The 20,389-nt window shown below is 32.5% G+C and overlaps 1 protein-coding gene and 1 pseudogene across 1 annotated transcript in view; one reads left to right on the top strand and one right to left on the bottom strand.

Moving 5' to 3' along the window:
- Positions 1-20,389, bottom strand: part of LOC148601884 (uncharacterized) — a 202,798-nt gene that overhangs the window by 151,799 nt on the left and 30,610 nt on the right. The window lies entirely within an intron of this gene.
- LOC148601887 (uncharacterized) lies at positions 1,486-16,164 on the top strand (annotated as a pseudogene).

Here is a 20,389-nt window from a genome sequence, read left to right as displayed (position 1 = left end):
AGTTTGAGAATGCAAGTAATCATTTCAGAGCATTCTCTGTATTTTGACATTACAAAATCCTATTTTTTAATAAGATGGAAGTGTTGATTTTAGTAGAAATATATCTATCTCATTTTAGCCTTTCTAGTGTGTTTATTTTTATATGTTATGTGTGTAGAAGCAGCTTCAATGAATATAAGTCTGTACAGTATTTGTATAGAACAATCATATGAATGAAACTGCTGTAGGTGTTTAACTAAAGTCTCAAGTTTGGAAACTGTACAATTTGAAGATTTCTTTTAGAAATTTCTATGCAATGTATTTACAAGCATCATTAATGGGCCTTTTGGCACTTAATTTTGCTTGTGCATGTCCCTTGACCTAATTAACTAGGTAATTTGTAGTATGTGATAAGTTATAGTTCAGCTCTTCAGAGTTAATAGTACATGTGCATTTATCAAAACATCTTTTCATAGAGAGGCTTTACTAAACCCCAAATACAGTTAACCATATTCAATTAATCAATGAATATTTTCAAACCAATTTAAGGTTTATCTGTTGTACAATGTATTTTGAAGAATGTCGTTATAGGTTAAGTCAATGGTTTTTTATAGGATCAGTTTGAAACTGTTCCAGGTTATGTTATGTACTTGTGAACACTTGAATTCACCTCAGTTTGTGCTTAAAGCCAATAATCTTATATGCCTGAGTTTAGTAAGACTGGTTCAGGCTAGTAGATTTAACTTATTTGAAAAAGAAAATTGTTGGAATTTATAATTCTGACCAGTACGAGCCGAGCAATAGTTTTTTTTGGCTCAGACTTAAACTTCTAGAAATATTCTAAGGACTTTGGTTTATCCTAATATGTATTACAGTTGTTTACAGACCCTTATTTTGATTCTTGGTAGTATTGCCTCCTGCACATTTGCAACAATTCATACTTAAGATATTTTGTGGCATTTATTGGTACTTTTGATTCAACATTTATAAGAATCATACAACCAGAATACATGTACTATAATGGGATCTTGTGTCTCATATTCATGGCATTTTGAGATGTTAACTATGCAGTATATTCACTTCATTATTTTGCTTGATGTCTGTGGATTTAAGGCCATTTTAGTTTCAATCTGCTGCACCTAACTCTTCTGTTTTTTTTTTTTGTGCAGCATTATTTATGCTAGATTCTATTTAGTAAATAGTTTGATTATGATGTATAAAGTAAACTAAGGTTTCTTTTTTAGCCTTCAATTATCAAAGTGGTATTTGTGTTTTCCCATTTCTGCAGATAAAAACACATTTGATTGCAAGAAAAATGGAACCATAACTTTAATTCTACCTGTATCCACATGAATATTTGCTTCTTGGTTTGTTGCTTCAGTTACATTTTCTTGCATAGTCCTCAACGGCATCCATAAGAACTTTAAAGTTATGGAGCGTGGTTCACGGTACTTAGGACCTTTAAAAAGGATATTACACAGAGATTCGTTTTCAATGATGGTTAAATCTCCCGTAACGACGTGACCAGAAGGATCATATTTGAATGGAGAGTTTTTGCAAGAACAGTCAGGTGGTTTAGCCTTGAAGTCCTCAATCTCGAGGTTCTGCAATTGCCTTTTATAATCGAAAATTTTGGATGCAGTGGGTATAAAATCTATAAAATCAGTTTCAAATTCATAACTAAAAAGTGTAGCTCCGTTACCGCGATTCACCTTTGTGTAGCTAGGGACACTAAAACGTCAATCATCGCAAAACGTCAAAATGGAAATGGAATGTCGTCAACTTTTGTCACTATCTGGTTGGGGCAATGAGTTCCTGCAGAATTTACTGGACAAAAAAATTAAATCAGGTTAGTACTTTTCTTTACTTTTTAAAATGGAAAAAAACCATGTTATAGGAAAGAATGGATGAGCCCATGGCATGTATAGATGGGATCTGCCCCCCCATTCTTTTTCCCTTTCACCAAATAAATAAATATTCCTCCCTTCGGCCTGGGTTGTTGGGTAGGGGTGAAAAGTGTCTTTTTCTAGAAGGGGTGCTTCTCAATTTTTTGCAGGGTTGGACTTAGTTTTTTTTTCTACAATTTCTCTCCCCCCCCCCCTCCATTTAGTATTCAATAAAATAGTGACAGTATTTCTGAACCTCAAATCCCCTATGAAATAAGGTAAACTAGCCTAGTGAAGCAATCCCTGGTATATTGTCTGATATATAAATTGATTTAAAATACAATCAAAAGAGAAGACTCACAAAATAATTACAGCCATTATTTTGCAGATTTCTGAAACAGAATTGTGTGTCTGGTCTAAAGTAGTCCTCTTGGGGAACGAATATTTAACTTGGAAGTGGGACGGGGTATTATATTTTCTACCAAAAAATTTCTGATGTCTAAGTTATAGGAAAAAAATTCTGGACAAGCAGGTAACAAAAAAAATATTCTAAAGCCAATCTTCCCTCCATATAAAATAATGTTAAATTTTGGAGAGAAAAAAATTGTGCCATATTGCTGCTAAATAAAAATAAAAATCTGAGAAACAACTATATACCCCCCCCCCACCCCACCCCGGAAATTAATAACTTGTTGAATACATTCTGCCTTTTTTGAGTTGTGCGTACTAAATTTATAATTCTGACAATGAAGAAGCAATTAACAAAATAATGAATGTTTTGTTTTTTGTCAAGGAAGTCTATTTATAGACTGAACTTGACTTAGAGATCGTTGGCAACAAAATTATGTAACCAGGGTAGACATTTCAACATATAACTAACAAAATAACACTCCACAGGTTATTCTCTTTGCAAAGTTTGCATTAAGATATCGCTCCACCACCGATCATACACCATGTCAAATATATGATGTTTACTTTACGTACGATATGGGCGTATAACGATATTAAGGCCATTTAATATGAGTAGAACTGCAAGATTAATAATAATATTGACCCGAACAATCGCATTTGCAGGGAGGAAAGCTCAATCGAGATTTGCCTTTTTTTTTTCTCTTGATCTGACCCTTTTAATGAAGATGTCGGGGGCCTCTAATGACGAATTTTCGGAACTGCAATGTACACTTTTTTTGTGTAGCAAGTATAGATTACAGTGGCGGATCCAGGGGAGGGTGCATGGGGTTGACACCCCTCCTTTTTATTGGAAAATTTCATGTGTGATTAATTTGATCCCAGGAATTTAACTTCTGTACATAAAATGCAAGCACTGTGTACATATATATTAATTACTACATGTACATGTATAAAAATAAAATAAAATGGTAAACACACATGTAGCAAACAATGAGGTATTTAAAATAGAAAATAAACAGAATTATTATGATTTCAAAACAGAGATATAAACCAGCTGAACAGCAAAGTCAAAAATGGAGTTGTTTTCATTTGCAAGAGTCATGTGACAAATCGTGGTCAGAATGGCGATGTTTTTAGCGGCATGATTTCTGATGAAAATTCACTTCATGTGACCATTTCTATTACCATCGGTAAAAAATAAATTAAACATTCAAATCTTTAATCATTTATCTACATATTTATCCTTTCAAAACAGCGAAATTAATCAGTAGGAATGATTCTGTCAGCTTTTAAGTCACCAACCCCTTTGTCAGAAATTTGCCGGTTGCCAACAAAAAATTAAGATATTTTCACTTTCTGATTCTGAACAGCTTAGAAATTTCAACATGCTAAAGTATTCAAAATCTGAGACTACTTCACAGAGTTTGCAGTCATAATCTGATGTGAAATGGAATTCTGTCAGCTTTTTCTAAATTACGCATCGAGCAAGGGAAGTAACCCAGTATGGAAGTATTTGGAAGTTCCAAACTGAGTTAGTTTCAACCCATATATTCAATTAAAAATGTCTAAAAATAATGTAACTAGGTTATAATAAAAAGAAGAAAAAAATTTTTTGTCAAAATATTCTTCTTACACTCATCTGTACCAGAATGACTTGTAAGCCAAAGTGGACAAAAAATACATTTTTAATATTAACTTTTTTATTTTCTAATATCAGAAAACTATGTCTTAATATTAGCATAAACCTGTAATTAAAAACAAGTCTATGGAATTAGAAATTCATTTTTATTACAATGAATTCATGTTCATATAAGATATTGATTCTTGAAAATTAGAACTAAATTTTCAATATTGAAAAAAGATAGTTATTTTTTTTACATTGAGAATTCATATATTAAAATTTTAGTTTTTGACATTAGCAATTCATTTTTATATAAAACAAATCAATTTCTTATGGGAAATTAATTATCTTATAATAAATTTCCTTTTAATATCAACATTGAATTTTAAAAAAAATCTTTTGTACACTTTGGCTCACTATACACAATAAAAATATTCTTGTAATGTAGAACCATCACCATGCAGTGCATATCTGTCTTGAATAACATGAAATACATTGTATATTGCTGATTTTTTTAAGTTTTGTCCAACACTGGAATCTTTTGAAAAAAAAATCCAAGTGAAGAATACAGCCACCAGTAAATAAATCCTCATAATAACATAAACATACATACACCATGACACACATACCACTGTGTTTGTAACTAACAAAATTATAAAGAACATATTTCCTGTCTCAAATGGATGGGACCAAGTGGACTGACAAGGAATTTCCAGTTTGTTCACATCTTAACACTGACTGTGGAAAGAGATTATCAAATAATTTTCTCAAATATGAACAAAAAATTTCTCTTTGAAATAATATAACTTGACAGATACAATACCTCCAGCAACATGTGCACGTGTTAATTATCTAGATTCTAAGGGGTGGAAAAAATTTGTCCAGATGATTAATTCTTTGACATTATTTTATTGCTTTAAAATACAACAAAAAATGAACAAGGTGTTTTACAAAAAAAAGAATTTAAAATAGACATTGTTAATTGATATCTTGTGACTGATTTTACTAGTCAATACATATAACTATTAAATAAAGAACTACTACATAAGTGGTTTACAATTTTATTATTTACTAACTTAATTATTCAACATATTAATTTGAAATGAAATAGATTCTTACTTGTATTTCCATGTGCAGTTTCTAAGCAATTGAAACAAATTTAATTCCAATAAAAATGCTAGGTTAACTGAGGAGAGACAGGTTGAGGTATTTTTCAGGTTTGATAAATACAAATACATGCACTAATGTCTCACTTTTGCAACAACAAAAAATAGTACTACACAAAACAAATGTAAAATTATAACACAGAATTGACTAGTCTGAAAAGTATTCATGTTGATGATGTTGACTTACCCCAAAGTCTTTCAAAATTCCAAATACAGTTGACAGCTATTATGGCTATGTCATGATAAATCTTTGTATGTTATTTTACAATAGATAAAAGAAGAAAGTCCATAATCTTTCAATTGTGTGTAAAATTTTGTCATGTTTTCTCAAACTTTCAAAGCAAAACAAAGGGATGGGAAAAAAGGGAGAGGGGCAAATAAGCAAATACTTCCAAACCCTACACAGGACAACCAAGTTAGAATGGAATGAATAATATATCATTCCTTTCCAACTCTAAGTTTACCATACAAAGTCGATTTAGAGGAATTAGAGTGCAAATACACTAGAAAAATAATGACAACATGCTTTTTGGGTAACCTCCAAAGCACTGCAAATAAACATTGAAAGCGACCTTGAACATGGAATTCCCTCTCAGATCTTGAAGTTCATTGGTAAACCTATTTAGAAAACCTTTCTTTTAATAGATATGACGTGTGAAATGCAATTCTGTCAGCTTTTCCATTGGCTCAAAATCAAAACAATGAAATCTCGTTCTTTGAGAGGGGGACTTTCTATGAGTTCTTTTTCCTCATTGGTCCGTCTGAAATGTTTTTGTTGACGTCATTTAGCTGAAGAATTTATTTTCGTATGATACAATTTTTTGTTTACCTATTTTTCAATTGATTTTAATTAATTTAATGATTCTTTGAAGCAGGGGAAATGCAAAATTTTTCCGGGAAATTTATCGCCGCCATTTTTAGAGTTATCTGCTCATGGGTTACTGCAAATGAGATCAAAGGATTTCGGGGTCATGGAGGCACTTTGCTGTTCAAATGAACACTGTCTCTGTTTCAATGGTAAAGATGAAAGGTCATGTGGCATATTCATCACATTCAGTAGGTAATCTTGAACTATCAAAAAGGAGGGGTATCCAGTGAATTAAGTAATGTCCTTGGGATGTGAGTGGATACACGAGCCATGACTTTACACATACACTTGTACATGTTCCTAAAATCCAAACTTCCACACCGACCATAGACCTTTATCCCCCATACCCTATATCATGCCCACAGACCTATATCACATTCCCTATATCACACCCCTAGACCTGTATCACATACTGCATATCAAACCCATAGACATACATGTATCTCATACTGTATATCACATCCCTAGACCATTATTGCCTTCTGTATATCACACCCCTAGACCTACTGGTATATTGCATAACATATATCACACCCCTAAACCCATTTCAAGTACCCTATATATCACACCCACAGACATATATTGCATACCTTACATCACATGCCTAGAGACCTATATCGCATACTGTATATCACACCCATGGACCTATATCACATTCTCTAAATCACACCCATAGACCTATATGGCATACCCTATATCACACCCGTAGACATATATTGCATATCATATATCACACACTTTGCACAGAACACAATTGAAATACATTTTGTATAAATATAAGAAAGAATGAACAGGACATGAAAATCTGTGATATGCAGTATCAACCCTCAACCTATATTACCCCGTGGGCCAGTGGCCCTTGAGTTGATATAGGAGTCTCCTGTTGATACTGCATGTGATACAGATTTTGGCTTGTACTATTTAGTATGGAATTTAAAGAAATAGTAACACAATGTACCAGGGATGTCATTAGAAGCCGGCAGCCGGCAAAAATCGCCGGCTACTCTTTCAAATGTCGCCGGCTACTTTCGTACCCCACAAAAATAAAATTCATGAAATATTCTTCAAGACCCTCTTTATATAATATACTGACAATATTCATCCACAAATATTAAAGATTGCACTTGAATGACGCATCGGTGTGACTTTAATGCATTGTTCGGTTGCTAAAATAAATAGTCCGCGTTTTTTCCCTGTTTCTAAATATAGACTTTCTTATTTTTACCGAACTAAAAATACTTCATTTCCGGTCAGCAAAAAGCAACATGTCGGGCCGTAAAAGGTCAAAGCCTGTGACACAGGGACAATCATCTATCTGTAGTTTTTTGTCACCAGGGCCAGCTAAGGCCAAAAAGACAGACAGTGACAATGGTAGATATAAATTAACAATCATATTATCGATGATATTTAATATCTTATTTTAATTCGATAAAATACTAGCAAGGTCATTGGGTATGACAAGTGCCATTTTTGTCAAAACAAAATTTTCAACAAGATTGGATCGATTGATGGTTCAAGCGTGTAATGAGAGAAAAGATTGATATGGGAGTGGTTAATTATGCTAGTTAGCAAAACAATTTAGAAAAAAAAATAAATAAAAGCTCAAATTATTTATAATTAGTTTGTGTTTTTAGATACTTGTCATCAAGAAAATTTAAAGGAAAAAATGGAATGAATGTGCATGTGACAAAGACATTTATTTGAAGGAAGAAACAAAGCAAAAACTTAGCAATTTTGTTGCCCCGTATTCACTTGCAACTTTATTCTTAGTTAGAAAAAATATGACATTCATACAGGAAAAAAGGAAATGCATCGTAATGTATGTAATATTATATTTTGATTTTATTTATTTTTTCTACATCTAGTTTTCACCCCAAGATTATGCATTGGAATATCATATCTTGTTTAGTTATTATTTTATGTTAATTTATACTTTCTTATATATTTTAGTTCTTTTATTTACAGTTTGGACCAATTCATCTACACAGGGGCTCTTGTTAATATTAGTCCCAGATCTTCCACTGCCGGACTTATATAAATGTATTAAAACAAAAAACCTTTGTGTGTCTAGTTGCTTTACCCTTGGATTTTACATTTGATCAGAGTTGTCTCCATTGTTTTTTTTTATATTCAAGGCTGCTTAGGCAACGACTATTTTTTGCTGCTAGGGTGGGGGGACTGTTGGATACATTAATGGTTAAAATTACCTAATTGCTTAACAGTGCTAGAATGTGAATCATTCACATTCTAGCACTGTTAAGCATTTAGATAATCAGTAGACAGTAATATTACTTTGTGCATGAATGTGACAATTTCTTGTCTTAAGTGGAAAAAAGAAGGGTCTATGCGATGGGGAACTTTTCAATAATAAACAATTTGTTCAAAATTTTAAAAAAATATCACATTTTTTAGGCTGAACTAACAGAAACTTGTATAAAAATTGTAATCTTATTGTCCTGTACAATGGCCCAGGAGAACCCTAGAATGCAGGATATTGCACCATTTACCCCAGAGCTTCCGGGGGCCTTGAGCGGCCCCCGGACCCCCTGCCATAATGGGCGGGTTCGCCGCCTACTTTATCTAATTAGTCAGCTACTTAAAAACTTAGTGACATCACTGTGTACATGTGTATTATAACAATGTGTCATAACTGATTATCAGCATGTAGCTAAAATCATGCATGGAAGAAGCCCTAAAGCAATATCCTTAGCAAGCTTTCCGTTTTCTGTATTTAGAAGGTTTTTGTCTGGTAAATGAAATGACTTTAATTTATTGTTTTAAACTCATCACTTCAAACCACTTTTCATGATCTATCTCATTATGAGGGGATGTTGTTTTAACAATGAAAGGTGGAAAGTAACCTGTTCTACTCTTACTTACATGTATGTTACCTGTTATTATACACTGTACATTTTTGTAAAGTTTGTTATGTTATTTCAGATAAATTTGAATTATTTTAGAGAAAGAAATGTTTATTTTTTCTTAATTTAAATACAGCTGATAGAGATATTAAAGAATAAAATCTAAGAACACTGAAATATAGTAGATATCTACTATATTAACATTTTTAATGTAGGACAAAACTATGAATAATGACAAAAATATTGTTCGCAAATTTTCAGTCGACCAGTATTGATCACCACAGGAATATTTACCAGGTGGTTTAAAAACCAGTAAAAACTTGGGACTGTTATGACCATTCAACCTTTATTTTTGCCTGATTTGCATGAAATTATACGTACATATAACAATATTTCCCAACAAGAGGACGTTTCTCCATATCATATGGTTAAGAATACATGTATATTTTCATGAATTTACATTGTAACATTTTGCATATATGGTTTTTTCCTTGATTTCTTTTCAGTGATTATCACTTATAAGTTTCACTAGATGAAGTGAGAAGAAAGTGTGCTGGGACACTATTTAAGCATGACACGAAGTTAAACCCATAGCCTAATCTAAACAACAATGACAAGGACAAGTTTTTTGCCCATTTCTCCCTTAAGATTAGGCCTTTGTTCAACTTCCTCCAGTCTGCAGGATTCATTTTGTTCAATTTCCTCCAGTCTGCAGGATTCATTTCTACTACATGCATCTCAAAACCAAAATTTCAAGGTGTGGATACATTCTTACTTTGAAAATTCATCAAATATTGATAGTCAGTGATTCTCAGTGGAATTCATATTTTGTAAGAAATGGTGATTCAAGTGTTAGGAAGTTTGAGGACATCAACGTACGTGTATCGCCAGGAATACCAAAAGCAATAACACAGAAGAACAAAAGAAGATCCAAAAAATATGTATTGATAAACGGACTGTATAAATATACACTGCATTAAAGCAAATGATTATTCTTTAAATGAACTAAGTTTTGATTGGTTTATTTAGCTTACAATTTGGTTACATGAATATTTTTGATTACTTTGAGGTCTTCCTGGACTCATTGCCACAGCACTTTGATTATCTTTCAGGTCTACCCTACATAACAACTGCTCAGTTTGCCTTGCTTTACCAAACAATTGAGGAAAAGGGATTGCCAGTTTATTCATCAATGGAAGATGTCATTCATTGTGGAATGCCAGGAATAATCGTCCCGAAGAAGTGGTCAAACATAACCAGGGCAGTGAATAAAAATTTGGAATGGGGACAAATAAACAAAAAAAATAAACAAAACTCCAGTAATTTTCAATGAAGATCCTATTCTCCTAAACAGACACATGGACTTTATTGGGCCATCTTGTAAATCAGCAGGAATAACTGAAATCCTTCTTCAATCTGCAGATCAGACTTCAATTTCAATATCTGTACAACAATTTCATGAACTCTGCATTTTCAAAAATAAAAGAAATCTTTGCTGGAAAACATTATCATCCTGGGTCCAAAAATTTGTTCCATAAGAACTGAAAGGAAAGTGTACTGCCAACAGACTAAAATACCTACACATGAAAGTTAACAAAACATTCCAAACTAATATGAAAAATAAAAATCATGATGATTTGAAACAGTTAAAATCCATGCTTTTTTTAAATTCATGAATGGAACAATATCAAGAGACACAAATACAGTTGTCCATCCAGCAGTAAAGAAATATAAGCAACTTGCAAAAAAAGTCTGAAACTTGTTCAACAACAAAGAGAAAATATACAGGAGATAATTTTGTTAGAAAATGAAAATGACATACTAAAGGAGCAATTACATCAGAGTAATCAACAAGTACTAGATCAAAATGAAGAGTTTACAAAATTCAAATCAAATTCAGATCAAATTCAGAAAAGTTAAAGGACAGAGTTAAAGAAAACAAAATTCTTATAGAAGAAGTGAAAGAAAAACATCAACAGATTGTGTCATTAAAAAAGAAAATAATGTGAAAAGATTAAAAAGGAAGGAAAAACGTATCAATAGAAAAGTTAAATGTATGTCCGAACAAAACAAGAGGTTGTCATTTAAAAAGAAGAAACTTGAGGGTGATTTGGGAAAATTAAAACACAAATTTAATGCAATGAAAGAATAAAGAAATGAATGAGTGAGGAAACTATCCAAAAAATTATCATATTCAGCCAAAAGGAAAACTATGTTAAACAAAGAATTACAAAATGCAAAAGTGAGAAGTGAAAACAAAACTCAAGAAAACTTAATTCTAAAAAAGCAAAATGAAATTATTAATAACGAATGATAACAATTCAAAATGAAGAGAACTTGGAAATCAAATGAAAGAAGAACAAATAAAAAAGTTGAATTTCTTTTACTGTTCAGCCCATGTTCTACTGGGATTCCATAACGAAATGTTAAAAATTCTTAAACCTAAAAATCCTATTGGACGTGATGTGTTACCAAAATTTTCATGCTTTAAAAGTGCCGAGCCACCAACTACGAGACTCATATGCACGGCCTCTGAGGTGTTAGGACCCCGTGGGGACGAGAAAAATGGTGTAAGACAACAGTGGTTGGCTTACATTGCTGGAAAAAAGAAGTCGTCGAAAATTATAAATTATCGTGGAAATCGATTTAATAATCTTTTCACTGGTGCTGCATCCATAGTCCATCAAAGGAATGATATCATTGATTTTTTGTCAAACTACAATGAAAATCCAAATTTAAAATTACAATCTGTTTTAGCTGATATTTTATGTGGTGAAATAATGTCTCAGATTGCTGCTTTAGCTGTAGCTTCCAAAGTTATTGCTGAACCGTATTGGAACTTGGTGAACAGAAACGAAATATATGTAGACTTGCATAAATTCATAAGGCTGTTACAAGCAAAATTAATAGAATGGCAGATAAACGCTGGTGAAATGCTTAACAAAGATATGACTCCTTTATTTATGCAATACCACCCACAAGTTATTGATTAATTATTTTAAATGCTGCACAAAACTTTCATAATTCGAAGTCATATCTGCAAAAAGTATGTAAATCCATGTTGGTTATTGTTGAAAGACAGTTAAGTGATCATTTAGAAAATGGTGTTTATGGATCCGCTACAGCAGCAAACTTCACATAGTAAACTAACCAATAGACCAGCCAAAAATTTATTTGGTGATTTAGACTTCTCCATGCGTAGAAAACCAAATGCTTCTTTTCGTTATCATAGTTGCATTAGTATGATAAAAAAAAACAAAATGATTCATTGGTTAAAAACAGAAATCCATCAAAGAAAAAAAGTAATATTCTGAAGCAGGCTAGGGCAAAATCTTCTGACTTGAAAAAAAAAACAGCTCAACAACATGAAAAAAATGTTTTCAATAAAAGACAATGAATATTAAATCAAATGAAAACTAAGAAATTAAATAACTAGAAGAAAGAAAAACAAAAGTTAACTAAAATTGAACAAAGTGTTAAAAAATCAGGAGGTATTGTGAAGAGTAAAAAAGACATTAAAAAACTGTCAGTGTCATTGAAAACAATGAAATATAAAGAAAAGTTAACCCTTTCAAGGCGAATGTATCTTATAGGATACATGGTGCGCAGGGCGAATGTATCCTGCAGGATACATGGTGCGCAGGCGAATGTATCCTTAAGGATACACAGAACACATGATTTTTTTACTTTGGTTTTTATACCTTTTATCGCCCTCTTAGTTCACTCATAATGAATTAATCTGAATTGAATATATCTAGCAATTTGTACTGTTCGCCTTCATCAACCCAAAAGCTTTTTGCAAGACTCGATTTTTCTGTGCAAAAATTAGATCGGAAGTTGCATATGTCATGTGATCTTGCAAAATGGTGAAGTTTTTAGAAAAAATATATTCATAATAAACGAAGGTTTATGCCTTTAATTGTAATTAATTATGGTAAGTTTGGTGAAAATTGAAGAAAAGATTACAATGTTTGTCTTTTTACACTGATAGAACTTATAGGTAAGATTTTACGTGGAAAATATTGACTTGAAAATGTGTTAGAGTTCGGTAATGCGCTACTAATATTTAAGTTAGGTAAGTTCAGAAGTCATCTGCTCTGGTGTTAAACATATTTTCGGACGAACCTGAAAGTGAATTTGAAGGTTTTAGCAAATCTGATGTGGTAAATGCTCAGAGGAAGGTCTTGGCAGTGGAAGAAAGATTAAGAAATGTTCTTATGAACAGGGTATAGGTGATGATTCAGAATCAGATGAAACCCCCGAAAATGAACTTTAAAATGATTACCCATTAATATCATTGAGAGAGGTGACTCTGCTGATGGTTGGCATTCAGACTTTGATGTCATTGAAAGGGGTCTGCCCCATATATTTACACCTAGGGAAATAACTGGCCTCCAGACTACAATTGGACCCAATAAAAGAGGCTTTAGATTTTTGGCAGCTCTTTATTGATGATACTTTTCTACAAAATTTGATAGAAAAAACAAACAGTTATGCCAATTACCAAATAACAAACATGCCAAGTGATAATAAAATGCCATGGAGTACACCAACCCTTCCAGAAATGAAAGCTTTTCTTGGTCTAACATACCAAATGGGTATAAACCAAACACCTAGCACTAAACTATACTGGTCTACTGATCCGGTCATGTCAACTCCCATATTTTCTTCAACAATGAGCCGTGATAGATACACACAAATTCTAAGATATCTACACTTTTCTGATCATGCAGCTGAGCTAAGACCAGCTATGTTCCGTTGTTCAAAATTAGGCCAGTGGTAAATCATTTAAATGACACTTTTGGTTCTCAGTGTATTCCAAGAAGAAATGTCACAATTGATGAATGTATGGTGCCCTTCAAAGATCCTACATCCCTGAAACAGTATATACCCTCCAAACCTAACAAATGGGGTGTTAAGATATGGATGCTGGCATGTGCTGATAATAGTTATATACAGTATATTGATATATATCCAGGCAAAACTGTTAGAACTGAAGGGAGCTTAGCATCCTCTGTAGTTAAGAACTGCATTGTTAATGGAAGACTAAGAGACCAGGGCTATCATGTGTATACTGACAACTATTTTACTTCTCCGTCTTTTAACTGAATTGTGGGAAAACTATGGTACTGGTGCATGCGGCACTATACGTACACACAGGACATGCTTGCTGAAGGATGTAATGTGTAAAAAACCCTCCAATAACAACACAAGAGGTGACTATCAATTCAGGCAAAAAAGACCCATATTAGGCACAATATGGAAAGATAAAAGAAATGTATCAGTCATCTCCACAATACATGATGACAGTGTAGGACATATAAGTCACCTAAGTCAATGAAAATGGTACATTTTCTAGAAAAGATATTGTTTGTCCTAAGGCAATTGCTGATTATACAGCAAACATGGGAGGAGTTGATAAAGCTGACAAATAGATAGAGTACTACATTTATAATCATAAAACATTGAAATGGCCAAAGAAAGTTTTCTTCCGGTTATTAGAAATGGTAAAATTCAATGCTTTCAGACTTTTTACTTTAAGTCGCAATCACTCATCCAACTATCACCTTCATGGATTCCTCTTCGATGCTTATTAAAGGGCTATTATCTGGTTATGTACAAGAGGTCCGCCGAGGGAGGCCAGCAGTTAACTTACCAGAACTCAGATTAGTTCAGTGACATATGCCAACAACCTTGCAAATTAAATCAAGATGTCATGTCTGTTACATGAATTACAGAAATGGCAAACAAGAAAAAGTTAGGCAGACAAATTATGGCTGCAGGATTGAGGAAAACATTTATGTTAACCTAACTGCTTCACAAAGTACCATACCCTGAAAAACTACTGCTAATTTGACAATTCAAAGAAATTTCTTGTTCTGATTTAAATGGACCAATTCATTACAATTTTATACTTTAATTGAATATCACATTTCCATGGTTAAAACTGGATAGAGCTAGCCAAATGTAAAGGAAATCTAGTGATGGCAAAGATGCATTGTAACTTGTCAAAAAGTAATTTATTTAAGGTGAGGGATAGTTGTTTTGTTGTTATCATTCAATTTTATTAACTTTTTTTTTTTTGGAGTTCATTTTGATGCATGGTGTCAGTTCAGTTATCACAATTTTATTTGATTTTTGAAATGAAAAATCCTTCCTCCATTCACATGTGTAATTTTGCAAGTGAAATATCAAGTCGACAAGTCACACAATTTTTCTTCAAAAAAAGTTTCAACTTCTTTCGATTTTAAAATTTATTATATACACATTTATATCAGGACACTTTTTCTGTTTAATTTATAGGAGTGAAACAATGGGCAACATCAAGTATTATAACCCTTGTTTTTTGTTCTGTTATTTCAAGTAATAAATTACTAGCTTGTCATATTCGTACTCGACGGCTATTGACATCTTGGGGACGAAACAAATTGGGTTGAACATATAGAATTTTACTGGAGAGTTACTTCGCTTGATATCAACAATGGCGGTTTAATGAAAAACTGTGATAAACTTGTTCATGCTTTAAAACTTTTTCAATGTTTCTGAATAGAAAACCCAATTAATGGATAGATGGACGACCATCTAAATTTCACAATTTAATATACGATGATAATTTTACTACGCAGGTCTGTGGAAAAATTAGAAATCAAAACGTGTAGTTGAAGTTTGTCGGACGATTTTAAATCCTAAAATTTATTTGAAATTACAATGTGCCTTTATATGGAGTGTCTCTAATACATCCCCACTCAGGTACATATAAAATTTCACAACTCTACTATGTTCAATGACTTAGTAATCTTGATTTTAGCAAGTGTCGTCATCTTTTCAAGCACATGTTCAGAAATTAATTCCACCCAGCGCGATACGTCGCATGAAATTAACTTGGCTGCTCAGACGCGCCAAAAATACAAAGTCAGTACTGAAAGTGTTAAGAGATCAGCTGATGTACAGTAAAAAATTTTTGTCACTTGATGTTCCAAAGGAACCGTTATTTTTGAAAAATACTCTTTCTCAATTTAAAAGCACTTTGTGTTCAGTTTTGAAACTTGATGAAACAAAAACTATATCAGTTAATACTTGGGTAGCTGTTTCTTTTGAGGATGACTGGTATCCCGGAGAGGTTATTGAATTAAGAAACAATGTTATTGTAGTTAAATTTATGGAGCGGCAGAAAAAAGGCGGTGTGACATTTCAATGGCCAAGGAACAAAGATGACATTCAGGATGTTGATTTAAAGTTTGTTATTTTTTCCCACTTTGACATTATTCCTTCCCCTAGTTTAAGACATTGGTTAATTGCTGAATCTGATGACATTATATCTTATTATGAACAATTTGCTAGAGAATATTTTCAGCATGATGGTGGAATTTGATAATGTCTAAAATTTATTATATATGAACTAGGAGATATAATAATTCTATCTCAATTATTAAACTACAATTCCAAATTTCAAAACAAATGTCCCTGTTTTACTTTTTTTGCAAAATGAATTTGTGATTAAGAATATTTCAGTATTGGGATATTTATAACAATATTTATTAAATACTGACTTTTTTAATGTTAACAAATTTAGAATTTCCTCATTATTGTTGTGTTATATATGTATTATCATGTTTTGCATTGTTCATATTCAAATATTTAGTTGCTAATATATCCATTAAGTTTGAATCTGTGTTTCAATTATTTTCAAAAGATTCAGATGTTCCATGGACTGGACTTTGAAAAAGAGGAGATATGGAATAAATGCCATTGAGGTTACACTCCATTATTATTTAAGTACAGGTCTTCAAAAGGCCTATAACAAGAGAGGAATCCCACTCCTTGTGACAAGCTCTTGACAGCCCAAACAATAAAACCTGTACAATTATTTGAAAAATACCCTGCTTAAATACAAAAACAAAAGTAAACATGTAAAAAAAAAAATAATAAGAAAGCACAAAGACCAAGCCTCGACTCCAAAATTTTGGACAGGCACATGAAACATATACAATGTAGTGTGGTCCAATCTAGTTTTACCATACTTGCTGGATCCAAGCCATCCCCCAAATATATTTATACTATTTGAAAAGCTTTCTTTAAACAATGTTAAAAGGACAAAGCAAAACATGCATAGCAAAGTTAGACCAATGTCCTCGACTCCTGAATTCGAACAGACACATGTAACATGTAGTGGGTATAAACTAGTTTTGCTGGATCCAAACCCTCCCCAAATATATTTATGCAAATTGTAAGCTTTCTTTAAATAATGTTAAAAGGACAAAGCAAAACATGCATATCAAAGTTTAAATTGGGTTTTTGATATATATATACATACAAGTTGAACCAACAGCAAAAACCCATATTTCTTGGATGGCGTCAATAGAAAAATCCACATACAGAATCTGAGATTTGGTTATCAACACAGGCATATAAATAAATCTAATGGAAATACATCATTTTAGATTTATTTATATTGAACTTTGCCATTTTCTGCCACGAAATCATGTCGAAAGGCATAAAAGTCAATGTTATGGAACATATTTTGAAGAAATCTGATGTCCTTTCTTTTCTGTAATTAGAATATCAACAATATGCCAAATGTGAAGTATATCATTTTTTAGACATACAGAACTGCAATGTTTTGAAAAACTAGTCTCTGAAAAACTGGAAATTGATATTTTGATGTTGGACTCATTTTTTCGATCCAGACATGTTTGAAAATATGAAAAATTCAAATTTTGGATAAGAATTTTGCAAAAACTATCTAGTTCTTATGTCTGCAAATGAAGTATGTTACTGAAATGGGGCCAAATATGTAATTTATAAAGTTCTAGCCTTCACATATATCTATTTCCTGAGAAACGAGACTGACAAATTATGGGGGACTCATTTTTCATGCTTTTTTGCACCATTTTGTCCAACAAAATTTCAATATTTTCAACATACTTTTTGTCATAACTTTTGAACTGCTCAAGATATTTTGAAAAAGTAAAGTGTTCTGAGCTCAGTTTTTAAACCTCCTTCTGTAATTGATATTTCAAGACAAAAAATCACTTGACATACCTATAATCGGCAGTAAATTAAAGGTAGGAAAGGTCCTGCTAAGATACATCTGTGTCAAGTTTGATGGCAATTGCCGCCAACAGCAATAGCTCACGTAACCTTCATCTAGGTGAGCTAAAAAGAGGAAACATCGATGGGCCAAACAATAAAAAAAAAACTAGAGTACCTGTTTATCACAGGAGCGCCCGTTAGTAGTGATATTTTATTTTATTAAGAAATCAAATGTGTAAGTATGCCCTCGCTCGCTAGATTTGCCAAATTAGGAACATGTTTATTTTTGTATGAAGACATGGTTTTGCAGATTCAGAAATCCTTCCATGGCTTGTGTTACTCGTGGTATGGGGATTAATTTTGGGATCAGAAATTGCTAAATATATGCATATCTATATATTGTATCCTGACCACATAGTGTCATGAAATTCTATTTGTAATGCAGTGTGGGAAACCATGACTCTTTTAAAAGTGTTATTTACAGCGGCTTCCATCACATCAAGGTCAGTGTCTGTGTCATCTTCATCCAAGTTGTCCTCAATGATCTCCTCATCGTTGACATCTTCTGATGGAGGATTTATTCCTTGGCCATTTGGCAAAATTGCAGCTGCAGCCTTGGGCTGCTTTCCATCTATAAAGTATGGATTCCTTCTCCTGTCAAGCCAAAGGTTAATGGCTTAGTCCGGATTGAAATCCTTGACTGAAGGTGACAACATTTTTATGGACATGACGTCGTTTAGTGTTTGGTTTGACATTCTTGTTCTTCTGTCTGTTTTTTTTATCTTCATCACACTGAATGCCCTCTCATTTTTACTGCTTCTGGCAGGGATGGTGAAGATCAAATAGATCAACTGAAACACCCTTGGAAAGTCTTCTTTGAACAAATCAAACAGAACTGGCCATTTAGCTTAAATCTGTAGTTTGCTCTTGTATCTAGAATTGGAAACATAAAATCTAAAGTGTGTTAAAGGCTGTCCGAGTTAATCAAAGAAAAATATTCTCACATAAAATCGTAGGAAAGTTTGAAGTATGTTGTGAACTATACATCATATTGACATAACATGTAAGTATCTTACTGTTGAAGCATATTTACTTATTTTCAACAAGTTGTAATTATTACCCATGCTTCTAAATTTTTTGATAAATATTTTAGGCTATAAAATATGTTTTACATTGAATTACAAAAAGAATGGTTATAAAGGGAATGTGTGTGTGGCAAAAACTCAGACGATATATTGAACAGGACTTTTTTTCCTGTTCTGCTTCTTGATATTGAATAAGGGGCTTTAACAATGAACAAGTAGTTCACAACCTCAAGCAAGACCAAGAAAGCAGTTACCTTGAATAAATAGCAGCTTTAAACTGGGACCACTCTGCTAGTGTTTCTTGACTTCTGTCATCCAGAATGTTATTGAAATGGTTCACAACAGTAGCAACTCCTTCAGTACCAAAGTCTGAAAAATAATTAATTCATCAATTAATAAACCTATATTTTGAAAACATCACACCTGTATGAGCATCAGCACAAATTAAACATTATAATTTACAGGTACAGATAAAGATGTTATAATAGTATATTTTAACTTAAAATGTACTGTACAGCATGATAATATAATCTTAACATATAGCTCATGACTTACCATCAATGTCATCTTTCTCTTCAGGGTAAGATGGCCAGGCTGAGTTATCAACGTTGGCTATGGATGTTCTTCTTAAATGTCTCCTCTGTAAATTTTCCAGTCAGGTCTATTCCATTAAAACTACTAGTATCTTCTAAAAATTTGTTTACTGATGGACCATGGCTGAAATTGATAATGATAAATTAAAACAGAACAAAAGTGCTTAGATCATATACTGTATAAAATTAAGATATGTTGACATATACAAAATGTACATGTATGTGCAAACAACATTTTTACTTTTAGCATTAGAAAAAATGTCTTTGATAAATCAAGAATTCATTGGTAAGAATTAAAAAAGAATTAAATCTGAAATTCCATACATCTGAAAGAAAAATTATACGATATCAATTAAAATAAATCTAATGTATTACCTTGTTTTATACTTCTTGATGACTGTAGTAGCTGTTAGGACTTTTTCATGCACATCAGCTAGTGTGATCAGCGGATTTTGAAGAGCAAGAGATAGCGTCCTCAGTGGATGGAGAAGATCAAGCAAAAGGTGCAGAAAAAGAAGAACATCCACCCGATTCATAACGCATATATAACCTCTTGCTTTGTTTTGGGCTTCCTTCTGCAAATAAATATGTAAAAAAATCAGAATGGTAAACTGTGCAACAAAATTTACAGAGGAATAAGTCCTGCTCTTAGCTTGATAACTTAGAAAATTTCAATGTATCATGAGTTGTTGTCACACAAATTTACTCCATAACCCTCACTTAAACCTCTATATGTATTTTCATATTCAATGTATTATCTAAATATTATCAAGATGTTGGTCTATTTACAGTACGGTTGTATTCTTTTTTCATTTTAATGCCACAATAACATGTAGTTGATGATGATCAGACTATAGGAAATTTAATTTATTAAATTAGAGTTTAT

Source organism: Perna viridis, chromosome 12 (assembly GCF_037379345.1).
Source record: "Perna viridis isolate PV_CMFRI_1.1 ecotype Kerala chromosome 12, ASM3737934v1, whole genome shotgun sequence".
Taxonomy (NCBI): domain Eukaryota; kingdom Metazoa; phylum Mollusca; class Bivalvia; order Mytilida; family Mytilidae; genus Perna; species Perna viridis.
Note: the sequence above shows the minus strand (reverse complement) of the source record. Positions and strands in the feature narration are given on the sequence as shown.